General features: G+C 38.1%; 1 protein-coding gene across 3 annotated transcripts in view; it reads right to left on the bottom strand.

Annotated features, from left to right (window-relative positions):
- Positions 1-1,423: 1,423 nt before the first annotated feature.
- CFAP91 (cilia and flagella associated protein 91) overlaps positions 1,424-12,400 on the bottom strand; it is a 98,593-nt gene continuing 87,616 nt past the window's right edge. For all 3 annotated transcript variants that reach the window (XM_004002950.6, XM_042231870.2, XM_042231876.2), the window contains one exon: positions 1,424-1,746. The gene's annotated coding sequence lies outside the window, so the exon portion shown is untranslated. The remainder of the gene's footprint in view (positions 1,747-12,400) is intronic.

Below are 12,400 nucleotides of genomic sequence, written 5' to 3'. Positions count from 1 at the left end.
AGAGTTGAGTAGCTGCAACAGAGACCATCTTCCCTGCAAAGTCTAAAAAGTTACTAACTGGCTCTTGACCGAAAGTGTCATGTTCCCCGCTGTACCACAGTCTTCCTCCCACCTTCTCTCCCATCATCCGACTCATGTGTTCTCATTTTGTCTTCCTGATTTTTCATTTCAAAAGTGACTAATACCTTTACCTAGTTAATGTTAGCATTTTTGGGGGGTGCTGCACAAGGTCTTAGTTGCGACATGTGGAATCTTTCATTGTGGCATGTGAACCTCTTAGTTTTGGCATGTGGGATCTAGTTCCCTGAGCAGGAATTGAACTCAGGCCCCCTGCATTGGGAGTGTGGAGTCTTAGCCACAGGACTACCAGGAAAGACCCCGGGTTAGCATTTTTAAATTGCCGCTTAACTGTACTACTTTTCTGTTGATCAGTGATCCTCAAGGCAAACAAAACAAAAATATAAAAATGTTGCCCCAGTCATAGTTTTCCTTGGATAAGGTAAAACTCTTTCAGGTTTGTATGATCAGTGTTTTTTTCAGCTCAGAAAAACTCTTATTATAAGAATTCTTAAAAAAAAAAAAAAAAAAGAATTCTAGTTGCTTGTAGGATTGGTCATTCAGGGCTAACCTCTGTTCTTATTAATCCTTGCTTCAGTTTTCTAAGGGGCCATTTCTTTTTGCATCCTATTAAAAACACCAAACAGATAGTCTGAAGCTTTTCTTATTTCCATAGTAAGATATTTTCTAAGATAGGCTTTTATTCTGTGTTCACATAACATACACTTTCTTTTATAAGCTCTTTACATGAGTCCCATGTTGATTTTTTTTGCTGATGCTTTGGGTTTTTTTTTTATATTGTTTTTCCTATTTTCTTTTTTAAAATATTTATCCATCCATTTAGCTTTACTTGTGGCACACTGGCTCTTTACTTGTGGCATGTGGGATCTAGTTCCCTGACCAGGGATCTAACCCCAGGCCTCCTGCGCTGGGCATGCAGAGTCTTAGTCACTGGAGCACCAGGGAAGTCCCTGTTTTTCCTGTTTTCTGATCTTTAAATGAGGAGAGTTCCATCCAACCCCGACTCTTGTCAGCATGTGGGATGGGCAGATAGCTCTCCAGCAGCACCCTCTCCATGGGTGTTTCATGAATATACTTCTCAGAGCTAGAGCTCAATGGTGACTTGACGTGACATCGCATGGATATCCTAGGGCTTGTTTTTCTGTTTCTCTGTAGCCAGATGTTTGGATTCCAGTTCTGAGCCAGCATAAACAGTACTGCTACGGCAGTCTTGTCACACCTGTTAGCGCACATACTCTGCATTTACTGGACAGTGAAATGCTGGGCCATGGGGATTGCATATTTTCAACCTTAACAGATAATGCCCAAACACTCTGAACAGCAAACCAAAACCACTTAAGAAGTATTCAGTAACATTTTTTTTTTACTTATTTATATTTGACTCAACAAGCCGGTATATCTTTGTAGTGAACAAAATGTTGAAATGAGACATGAGAAAATTTTCTCTTTAAGTAGAGCATCTAGGAAATACCAGAGAGAATAAACCTCCTTCATTTGATTATTACTGAAAACCACTTTAAACCATTGGGAGTTTAAAGAAAAGAAATCCGTTTCCTCATGCATCACACACTGACAAGCCCTAAGAGCTGCACATCTCGGTAGAAGGGCAGACAACTGGAATTCTCTATGACGGTGATTTGTACAGCTTCTCTTTAAAAAGATCATAGTCTGTAAAAAACACACACACAAATGTTTATGATTTTGTCATCTTTCTAGAAACAACCATTATCAGATCAACACATCCAAAAAATTACTGTGATATAATTACAGAGTCTAGACATAGCTCAGTTCTGTTGCTTTGGGGCCCCATGATCCAAACATTTCCTAACTCAGAGGGTCTCAGTTTCTAAATTCTAGCACTTAAAAACACTTTATATTAACTGGGTTATAACTGAAAAATTAATACATACATATTGTAAAAAAAAAAAAAATTGAGACTACAAAAGGACAGAAATGTGAGGAAGGTAAGCCTCTTTCCCTTCAGTCTGACCTCCAGTCCTCAGTTTCCATGCCCAGCAATAGTTGCTTGTCAAGATCTTGTTGACCTTTCCAGGATTATTCTGTATATGCAGGCATAAGACATCTGTGTACATGTTTGTATATACACATAGATATTTCTAACTTTTAACTACAGAATATGACACATAAAGGAAAGTATTAAAAAAATCAATGTGCAACTTAATGAATAAATGTGTACTACTAATCTCTGTAGATATCACCCAGGTCAAGAAATCCCATAAGCTCCCACTTAGTCCCAGTCACAACCCTCTCCTGACCCTCTAAAAATAATCACTATTCTGCAATACAGGAGTTTAGTGCTGATTTTGACCTTGATATAGTCTTATACTGTAGATTTTTCTTAATTTCACTTTTTTCAATACTTATTATATTTTTGAGATTCATCCATGTGTTTACATTTAGTTCTTCATTCTTTTATCTGCTGTAGGATAGGAATTAACAGACTTTTTCTTCAAAGGGCCTCACGGTAAATATTTTAGACTTTATGGGCCGAAATACAAAAGTGCGCATAGTATGTAGGTACTAAAATAACAAGAAAACAAATTCATTGATAAAACTCAAAAGATAGCAATAATAACTGACTACAGGTTTTTTTGTTTTTTTTTTTTTTTTTTGCAATACGCATCTCCTGAAGAAAAGAATGAAACTTATGTAGGGAACACCATTTGGATTAATTGGGATTCACATATTAAACCTGACTGCAGATGATCATCTGTTAATGGTGATAGGCAATGAGACTTTCCCCTATTTCAGTTTTGAAAATGGTTTTTAGACAAATATATGGTATCACCTATATGTGGAATCTAATAAACAGTACAAATGAACTTATTTACAAAACAGAAACAGACTCACAGCCATAGGAAAGAAACTTAACCAAAGAGGAAAGGGGCAAAGGAGGGATAAATTAGGAATGTGTGATTAATAGATACACACGACCATGTATAAAAAAACAAGGATTTACTGTATAGCCAGGGAACTATATTCAGTAGCTTGCAATAACATATAATGGCAAACAATTTTAAAACCAAATCTTTTTGCTGTATACTTGAAACCAACACAATGCGTAAATCAATTTCAGAAAAGTCTTTCACAGATAGGTGCTGGCAGTACTGATCTCAATCCCTAAACATATGCTTTTTTAAAAGAAATACTGTTTGTTTATTTTTGACTGTGCTGGGTCTTCACTGCCATGCGGGCTCTTCCCTAGTTTCAGAAAGCAAGGGCTGCTCTACTTTTGGTGTGTGGGTTTCTTATTGCCATGGCTTCTCTTGTTGCGGACAACAGACTCTAGAGCGTGCGGGCTTAAATAGTTGTGCCAAAGGCTCCCAGACTCTAGAGCACAGGCTCAATAATTGTGTATGGGCTTTATCTTCCTGGATCAGAGATCGAACCCGAGTCTCCTACATCAGCAGGCAGATTCCTTATCACTGAGCCACCAGGGAAGCCCCAAGCACATACTTTTAATTGTGCATATTTATTGTCTGGAAGGCACCTACAGAATTCCAATCACTTCTTCTCTTGATATTTAACGCCTTTTAGCACATCATTACAATGTAGATTAATCACTTCCAATTGAAGGTTAGGTGGACATGCTTCCATTGCACACTTAAATAACTTTGAATATGGAAATTTTCTTTGCACTTGTTTCAAGGTCCAAAAAGTGTTCCTGGAATTATAGTTTAAGTTCAGAAAATACATTCACTGCAAATACACATGGGAATGGAGACCTTATTTTTTTAGCTTTGGCAGCAGGGGAAGTATATAAAGTAGCTTACCATTATTTGTGATTCAGACACTGTTAGTTGCCACTGAAATGGCTTTACCATAGTATAAATTCTGCATGTAAGCTCTGTGTTACTTTGTAATTTTAGGTTGGATTCATTAAAAAAATATTACCAAGTCTGTAGCAAAAGCTGATTCCAAAGTCACTCAGTATTCCATGATAGTGGTTGAGGGTCGCTTTCTTACTTAGAAAAATCTCAATCTTGTTTTGAGTTCAAAAAAAAATCACACTACAGTGTTACTATTGCTAAGCCATTGAACATCAGAGTCACAGGGCAATTTAAGATATTCCACTATTTCTGACAAAAGGAAAAAATCGTGGAACATGGATTCAACAATGATTAAATCCTCAAGACTGAGTGAGGATCACATTAACACAGCTAGGTAAATAACACATGATAGATTCAAACATTTTTCCATTAGTAAAAGAGTTGTCTACCAAAACCCTAAAGCTCTGGGGGGAAATCGGCCTTACATTTGGGGCTCCTCTAGATTCCAATCCATACCCCCCACCCCCCACCATAGACTCTAAAAGCCTTGCTGGTTTCTGTTTCCCCTAGTGAAGTCTTGTGCCTAGAGGTTACCGATGCCCTGAGGGGGAAAAAATGGCCAGTGATCTTAGATCACTTAGAACTCTTTCCTGTCTATCCTTTAGTTCTTTGAGTCCCCTTTATTTCCACAGCTCTTCCCTGTTTAAAAATGACACTTACAATATATCAATTATTTTTTCTAATTGTTGCAGCTACCTACTATATCCTTTCCAGCACCAGAAGATGTTTATTTTCTGTTTTCTGTTAATTTAATTTCCTTCTTTTTACTTTTTTTGCATCTAATTTCTTTTTCTAACTTCTAAAAAAGGATCCTTAATCTTATTTTCATCTTTTCTGTTCTAATAAATGCCTCTAAGCCTACAAATTTCCTCCTAAGCATCACATCAGCAGCATTTCACAAATTGGATGCACTTTTGTCATTTTCAGCTCAAAATATTTTCTAGTTTCTGTTATGATACTTCCTTTGAACAGATTATTTACATTTGCATTTAATTTCCAAACATATTACAATTATCTTGTCGTTGATTTCTAGTTTCATTGCTTTTTTTTTTTTTTAAATCAGAGGACACACGGGCATGATTTCAACTCTTTGAAATAGTTGATACTTGTTTTATGACACAGTATATAATCAGTTTTTGCAAATGTTCTATGTGTGCTTAAAAATAATACGCATCCTGGAGTTGTTGGGTATTGTATTCTAAAATGCCCATTTAAGTTTCTTAACTATGTATCTCAAATCTTCCATTTTTAAATGTTTTTTTCCCTTTGCTCAGTATATCAGTCCTTGATACAGATTAACATTTCCTAGAATCATGTTGTTATTCAGTCATTCAGTCATGTCTGACTCTTTGCGACCCAGTGCACCGTAGCACACCATGCTTTCCTGTCCTTCATCATCTCCTGGAGCCTGCTCAAACTCATGTCCATTGAGTCGGTGATACCACTGAATCATCTTGTCCTGTTGTCCCCCTTCTCCTCCCACTTTCAGTCTTTCCCAGCATCAGGGTCTTTTCCAATGAGTCAGCTCTTTGCATCAGGTGGCCCAAGTATTGGAGCTTCAACTTGAGCATCAGTCCTTCCAATGAATATTCAAGGTTGATTTCTTTTAGGATTGACTGGTTTGATCTCCTTGCAGTCCAAGGGACTCTCAAGAGTCTTCTCCAACACCACACTTAAAAGCATTAATTCTTTGGCACACAGCCTTATTTATGGTCCAACTCTCACATCCATACATGACTACTGGAAAAACCATAGCTTTGACTAGACAGACCTTTGTTGGCAAAGTGATGTCTCTGCTTTTTAATATGCTTTCTAGGTTCTCCACATCCTCTCCAACATTTTTTTTTTTAGGTCTTCATAGAACCATTCAACTTCAGCTTCTTCAGCATTACTGGTTGGGGCATACTGGGATTACTGTGATACTGAATGGTTTGCCCTGGAAATGAACAGAGATAATTCTGTTGTTTTTTGCGATTACACCTGAGTATTGCATTTTGGACTCTTGTTGACTATGAGGGCTACTCCATTTCTTTTAAGGGATTCTTGCCCACAGTAGTAGATATAATGGTCATTTGAATTAAATCCTCACAGTCCCGTCCATTTTAACTTACTGATTCCTAAAATGTCGATGTTTACTTTTGCCATCTCTTGTTTGATCACTTCCGATTTTCCTCGATTCATGGACCTAACATTCTGGGTTCCTATGCAGTATTGTTCTTTACAGCATTGGCTTTACTTTCACCACCAGGCACATCCACAGCTGGGCGCTGTTTCTGCTTTGGCTCAGCCTCTTCATTCCTTCTGGAGCTATTTCTCGGCTCTTCTCCAGTAGCATATTGAGCACCTACAGACCTGGGGAGCTCATCTTTCAGTGTCCTATCTTTTTGCCTTTTCATACTGTTCATGGGGTTCTCAGGGCAAGAATGCTGAAATGGTTTGCCATTCCCTTCTCCAGTGGACCACATTTTGTCAGAACTCTCCACCATGGCCCATCTGTCTTGGGTGGCCCTACATAGCATAGCTTAATAGTTTTATTGAGTTAGACAAGGCTGTGGTCCATGTGATTAGTTTGGTTAGTTTTCTGTGATTGTGGTTTTCATTCTGTCTGCCCTCTGATGGATGAGGATAAGAAGCTTATAGAAGCTTCCTGATGGGAGGGTCTGTTCAGTTCAGTTCAGTTCAGTTGCTCAGTCGTGTCTGACTCTTTGTGACCCCATGAATCGCAGCATGCCAGGCCTCCCTGTCCATCACCATCTCCCAGAGTTCACTCAGACTCATGTCCGTCGAGTCCGTGATGCCATCCAGCCATCTCATCCTCGGTCATCCCCTTCTCCTCCTGCCCCCAATCCCTCCGAGCATCAGAGTCTTTTCCAATGAGTCAACTGGCCAAAGTACTGGAGCTTCAGCTTCAGCATCAGTCCTTCCAAAGAAATCCCAGGGTTGATCTCCTTCAGAATGGACTGGTCGGATCTCCTTGCAGTCCAAGGGACTCTCAAGAGTCTTCTCCAACACCACAGCTCAAAAGCATCAATTCTTCGGTGCTCAGCCTTCTTCACAGTCCAACTCTCACATCCATACATGACCACTGGAAAAACCATAGCCTTGACTAGATGGACCTTAGTCGGCAAAGTAATATCTCTGCTTTTGAATATGCTATCTAGGTTGGTCATAACTTTTCTTCCAAGGATTAAGTGTCTTTTAATTTCATGGCTGCAGTCACCATCTGCAGTGATTTTGGAGCCCCAAAAAATAAAAGTCTGACACTGTTTCTACTGTTTCCTCATCTATTTCCCATGAAGTGATGGGACCGGATGCCATGATCTACGTTTTCTGAATGTTGAGCTTTAAGCCAACTTTTTCGCTCTCCTCTTTCATTTTCATCAAGAGGCTTTTTAGTTCCTCTTCACTTTCTGCCATAAGGGTGGTGTCATCTGCATATCTGAGGTTATTGATATTTCTCCCAGCAATCTTGATTCCAGCTTGTGTTTCTTCCAGTCCAGCGTTTCTCATGATGTACTCTGCATATAAGTTAAATAAGCAGGGTGACAATATACAGCCTTGACGTACTCCTTTTCCTATTTGGAACCACTGTTGTTGTTCCATGTCCAGTTCTAACTGTTGCTTCCTGACCTGCATACAGATTTCTCAAGAGGCAGGTTAGGTGGTCTGGTATTCCCATCTCTTGAAGAATTTTCCAGAGTTTATTGTGATCCACACAGTCAAAGGCTTTGGCATAGTCAATAAAGCAGAAATAGATGTTTTTCTGGAACTCTCTTTGCCGGGGGCCAGCGTGAGGAACTCCGCCCATGGCAAAGGTCATGAGGAACGAGGCTGGGCATACGCAAAGGCGTGATCAAGCCTCAGGAAACCCCCTGTTCCCGAGCATCTAACCCCACAGCCAGAGTCTGTTTTATGCTCTCACCTACTCCTCTGACTTTACGGGGGGCTCTCCCCATAACCGTTTCTCTCAGAGAAGGAGTAAACGTGCAGCTCCAAGGCAATAAAAATTCCTGGGCGTGACAAGAGTGTTTCAGCTTACGGACTCCTCTGAAGGTTATCTAGCCCACCTGTATAGGTTTGTCCGGCCACATGTGATTGTTTACAGCCTCCAAATCTGAGAGGCATGAGATGTTTTAGACTTACTAAAGGCAAATTATTTTAGGGAGTTAGAAATTATTAGTATAGTTTGTTGGTTAGGAATTATATTGGTGAAGGGTTTTTTTCATTTGTTGTGTCAATAATTGCTGCTAATTCCCTGCTCTGGGTAGGACAAGGATGTCTCAGGTCAAACCTCTCTGCTGACAGACTAGCTTGTGTGACAGGATTATCCATACTGCTGCCACTAGGCACATGATTGTTTACTACCTCTCAACCGTAAACAGCACAGAGAGTTTTGGAGTATTTTGAGAGTCTTAATTAGCATAGGGCTTTTTCTTCTTGTTGAGTCAATGATTGCCGCCAGGCCTCTATATCCTTAGGCACCTGGGAATATATTAATCATTGTATTTGGAATATAGCAAAGGAAATATAGTAGTTTTTGATGTTAGCAATACTAGACTTTTTGAGTTAATGGATTTTCTCTTTTGTAATAGATCACTGTACTTTGTTATAAATCACTGTGTCCTTGCTATGTAAAAATGTAACTCTATCATATCTTAAGACTAAATAGATCTTAAGGGGAGCATTGGTGAAAGGATTTTCATTTGTTGGGCTGATGTTTGCTGCTAAATCTCCATGTTCCCTACCCTTATAATGCATATAACTAACATATAGGAGAAATAAGTATTAACCTTTAAGATTAATCATGTTAACCTTGGGTTAAATAAATTCCTTTCTTGATTGTAACTCACTACACCCTCACCCTATAGGAATGTAACTTTATTTGGAGGGTGGTGCCTGGTTTAAGAAAAAACACCCTTGGAAGAAATAAGTTGTTTGGTTATCAGAAAGAAAGGATCATAAAATGTCAGCAGGTCTCACTCATGGCCGGAAGATGATGTAATATCCCTAAAGACCTTTTTTTATACATTTATGTGAAGCACCTGATTTTGATAAAGGTCAGGACTGCTGACCCCCGCGTGACTCTGTATTCATCCCTATGTGTAACAAAAGGTATATAAGCTAACCCAAAAATAAAGACATCAGATCAGTTTCCGGAAAGACTGATTCCCTCATGTCGCTTCTTTCTTGCTCCCGTTTTTCTGGCTGAATTCCCATCTGGAGCATGGATGCTATTCCACGTAATCCAAGTTATTCAGCCTCTTTTTCTCCACTAATCTTCCTACTACACTATCCATTTCTAATCTCTCTATATCTGTGATTAAATATGTATTTTTCCAAAGACGCCAACTCCGTCCCCCCACCTTCGAATCACCCTGGATCCACCGGGGCTGGACCCCGGTATCTCTTGCTTTTCCCATGATCCAGCGGATGTTGGCAGTTTGATCTCTGGTTCCTCTGCCTTTTCTGTCTTGCTCTAGTGGGCAAGGCTGTGCTCAGTAAACCTTTAATCCAGTTTTCTGCTATGGGTGGGACTGTGTTCCCTCCCTGTAGTTTCAGTTCAGTTGCTCAGTCCTATCGGACTCTTTGCGACCACATGAATCCCAGCACAACAGGCCTCCTTGTCCATCACCAACTCCCGGAGTTTACTCAAACTCATGTCCATTGAGTCGGTGATGCCATCCAACCATCTCATCCTCTGTCGTCTCCTTCTCCTCCTGTTCCCCAATCCCTCCCAGCAACCTGTAGTTTGGCCTCCTCCAAAAAGGCCATGTTACTAGATATATTAAAAGTGTGAATCACTTTGCCTTCCCAGTGAATTAAACTTGAAATGTCCCTCTTTTGCTCTAATAAGTGCTTTCTGGCTTAAAACCTTGTTATTAATATAGTTACATCAGCTTTCTTGTGGATGATGTTTTCATGGTATCTTTTACTCTTTTTCTAACCATTCTATTTAGACTTTATATATGTCTCATAAAATTTTAGGTATACGATTGAGTTTTTTTTAATTCAGTCTGACAAATTCTGATTTTGAGCATTTAGTCCATCGACATTTAGTGTAATTAATGACAAATCAGTGATAAACACCTATCATTTTATTCAGTGCTTTCTATTGGTTCTGTTTCCTTTTTCCTGTCCTTTCTGCCCTCCTTTTGTATTCAATGTTTTTTGTTTATTCCATTTTCTTCTATTGGTTTAAATGTTTTCAGTATCCTTTAGGAGTTACCCTAAAGGATACAAAATGTATCCTTGAGTTATCAGTCATAATATTAGATGATACTTTTATCCTCCTAGACAAAGCAAGTGCCTTAGGACAATTTAATCCATCTATGCCCTTTCTAACTTACATACTGCTCTTGTTGTATAACTGAGTTACTGCCATTGTTGCTGTTTCTTCTTGTTGTTGTTATATGCAGTCAATACATATTTATCCATATGTTAATCCTTCATTTATCTCCAGCCTTCCAATTTTCCTTTTGCTTAAAGAACATCTCATAGTGACAAATTTTGTTTCATTTATATGAAAATGTCTTTTTACTGTCATTCTCAAAGAGTATTTTTGCAAGGTATAGAATTCTACTTTATTAGCACTATTTTAGCACACTGAATATATCATTCCATTATTTTCTGTTTTTGTTTCTGGTGAGAAGTTAACTGCCAGCATAATTTTTACTCTTCTGAAGGTAATTAATCTTTTCTTTCTTAACACTTTAGATTTCTTTTCAGTAGTCACTTTAACATGTATATAGATATAGATTTCTTTTTGTCTACTCAGGGTTGAGAAGCCTTCTAAAACACTGACTTTTATCAGTTTCAGAAAATTCATATTTTATATAATTTCCCAACACATATCTTCTGTTAGAAGTCAACGCTCTTGAATTAGCCCATGCCTACTACTCTTTTGTCCCTTCCTAAGGATTAAGTCATCCTACTCTATCCTCTTCTGTCGTTTCCAACTCTGGCTCTCTGATTCTTTCTACATAAATTATTCTGATCTACTTTGCTAGTTTTCCTTCAGCTGTATATATCCTGCTCTTTGAGTTTCTCATGTTGACTGCTATATTTTTAAATTCTAGAATTCCTACTTTCTTCAAAATCTGCTATATATTGTTTTTTTAAGTCATTTCTTTTTCTCTTAAAAATTTCAATATTGACTTTCATTTCTTTGAACATACTAAGTGCCTTAGCTCAGGATGCCAGAACAAAATACCTTAGACTAGGTAGCTTAAATAGCAGAAACATATTTTCTTTTTCTTTTCTTTTTTAAATGAGAACCCTTAGTATTTACTCTCTTAAAATTTTTCATATGTAACAAACAGCAATGTTGACTATATTTATCATGTTTATTTCATCCCTGGTACTTATTTATCTTATAACTGAAAGTTTATACCTTTGGATTGCATTTGTCCGATTTCCCCTTTTCCTCCTAACACCTCTGGTAACCACAAATCTGATCTCTTTTTCTGAGTTTGTTTTTCAAGTATACTTGACCTACAAAATTATGTTAGTTCCAGTTACATAACAAAGTGATTCAATTTCTATACATGTCAAAATGATCAGCATGATAAGTCTGGTTATGATCTGTCACCATGCAAAGATATAACATAATTATTGACTATATTCTCCAAACTGTATATTTCATACCCGTGACTCATTTATTTTGCAGCTAGAAGTTTGAACCTCTTATCTCCCTCACCTATTTCTCTCTCCCACCCACCCCTTCCCTTCTGGAAACCATGGCAACCACCTGTTTGTCTCTATAGCTACGACACTGTTTCTGTATGGTTATATTTTCTGTCTCCTTTTGTTTTTTAGATCTCCCATGTAAGTGAAATCAGACAGTATTTGTCTTTCTCTGTCTGGTTTATTTCACTTAGCATAATAGTCTCTGGTTCCGTCCATGTTGTCACAAATGGCAAAGTTTCCTTCTTTCTTCTGAGTAATATTCCACTGTGTATATTTACCACGTCTTTACCCATTCATCTACTAATGGGTATTTATGTTACTTTTACATCTTAACAATTGTAAATAATGCTGCTATGAAAATAGGGGTACACATACCTTTCCTAATTATCGTTTTCATTTTCTTTGGATAAATACCAGCAATGGAATTGCTGGATCATACAGTAGCCTATTTTTAATTTTTTGAGGAATCTCCATACTGTTTTCCATAGTGGCTGTACCAATTCACATTTTTGCTGATAGTGCACGAGATTCTCTTTTCTCTACAACCTCTCCAACACTTGTTATTTGTGGTCTTTTTTATAACAGCCATTCTGACAAATGTGAGATATGAAATGATATCTCACTGTGGTTTTGATTTGCATTTCTCTGATTATTGATGTTGAGGATCTTTTCATGTGCTTGTTGGCCATCTGTGTGTCTTTTTTGGAAAGTCTACTCAGATCCTCTATTATTTTTTCTGAAGTTATGTGAGTTCTTCATATGTATTGGATATTAACCCCTTATAT

Source organism: Ovis aries, chromosome 1, assembly GCF_016772045.2.
Source record: "Ovis aries strain OAR_USU_Benz2616 breed Rambouillet chromosome 1, ARS-UI_Ramb_v3.0, whole genome shotgun sequence".
In the NCBI taxonomy this organism is placed as follows: Eukaryota; Metazoa; Chordata; class Mammalia; order Artiodactyla; family Bovidae; genus Ovis; species Ovis aries.
Note: the sequence above shows the minus strand (reverse complement) of the source record. Positions and strands in the feature narration are given on the sequence as shown.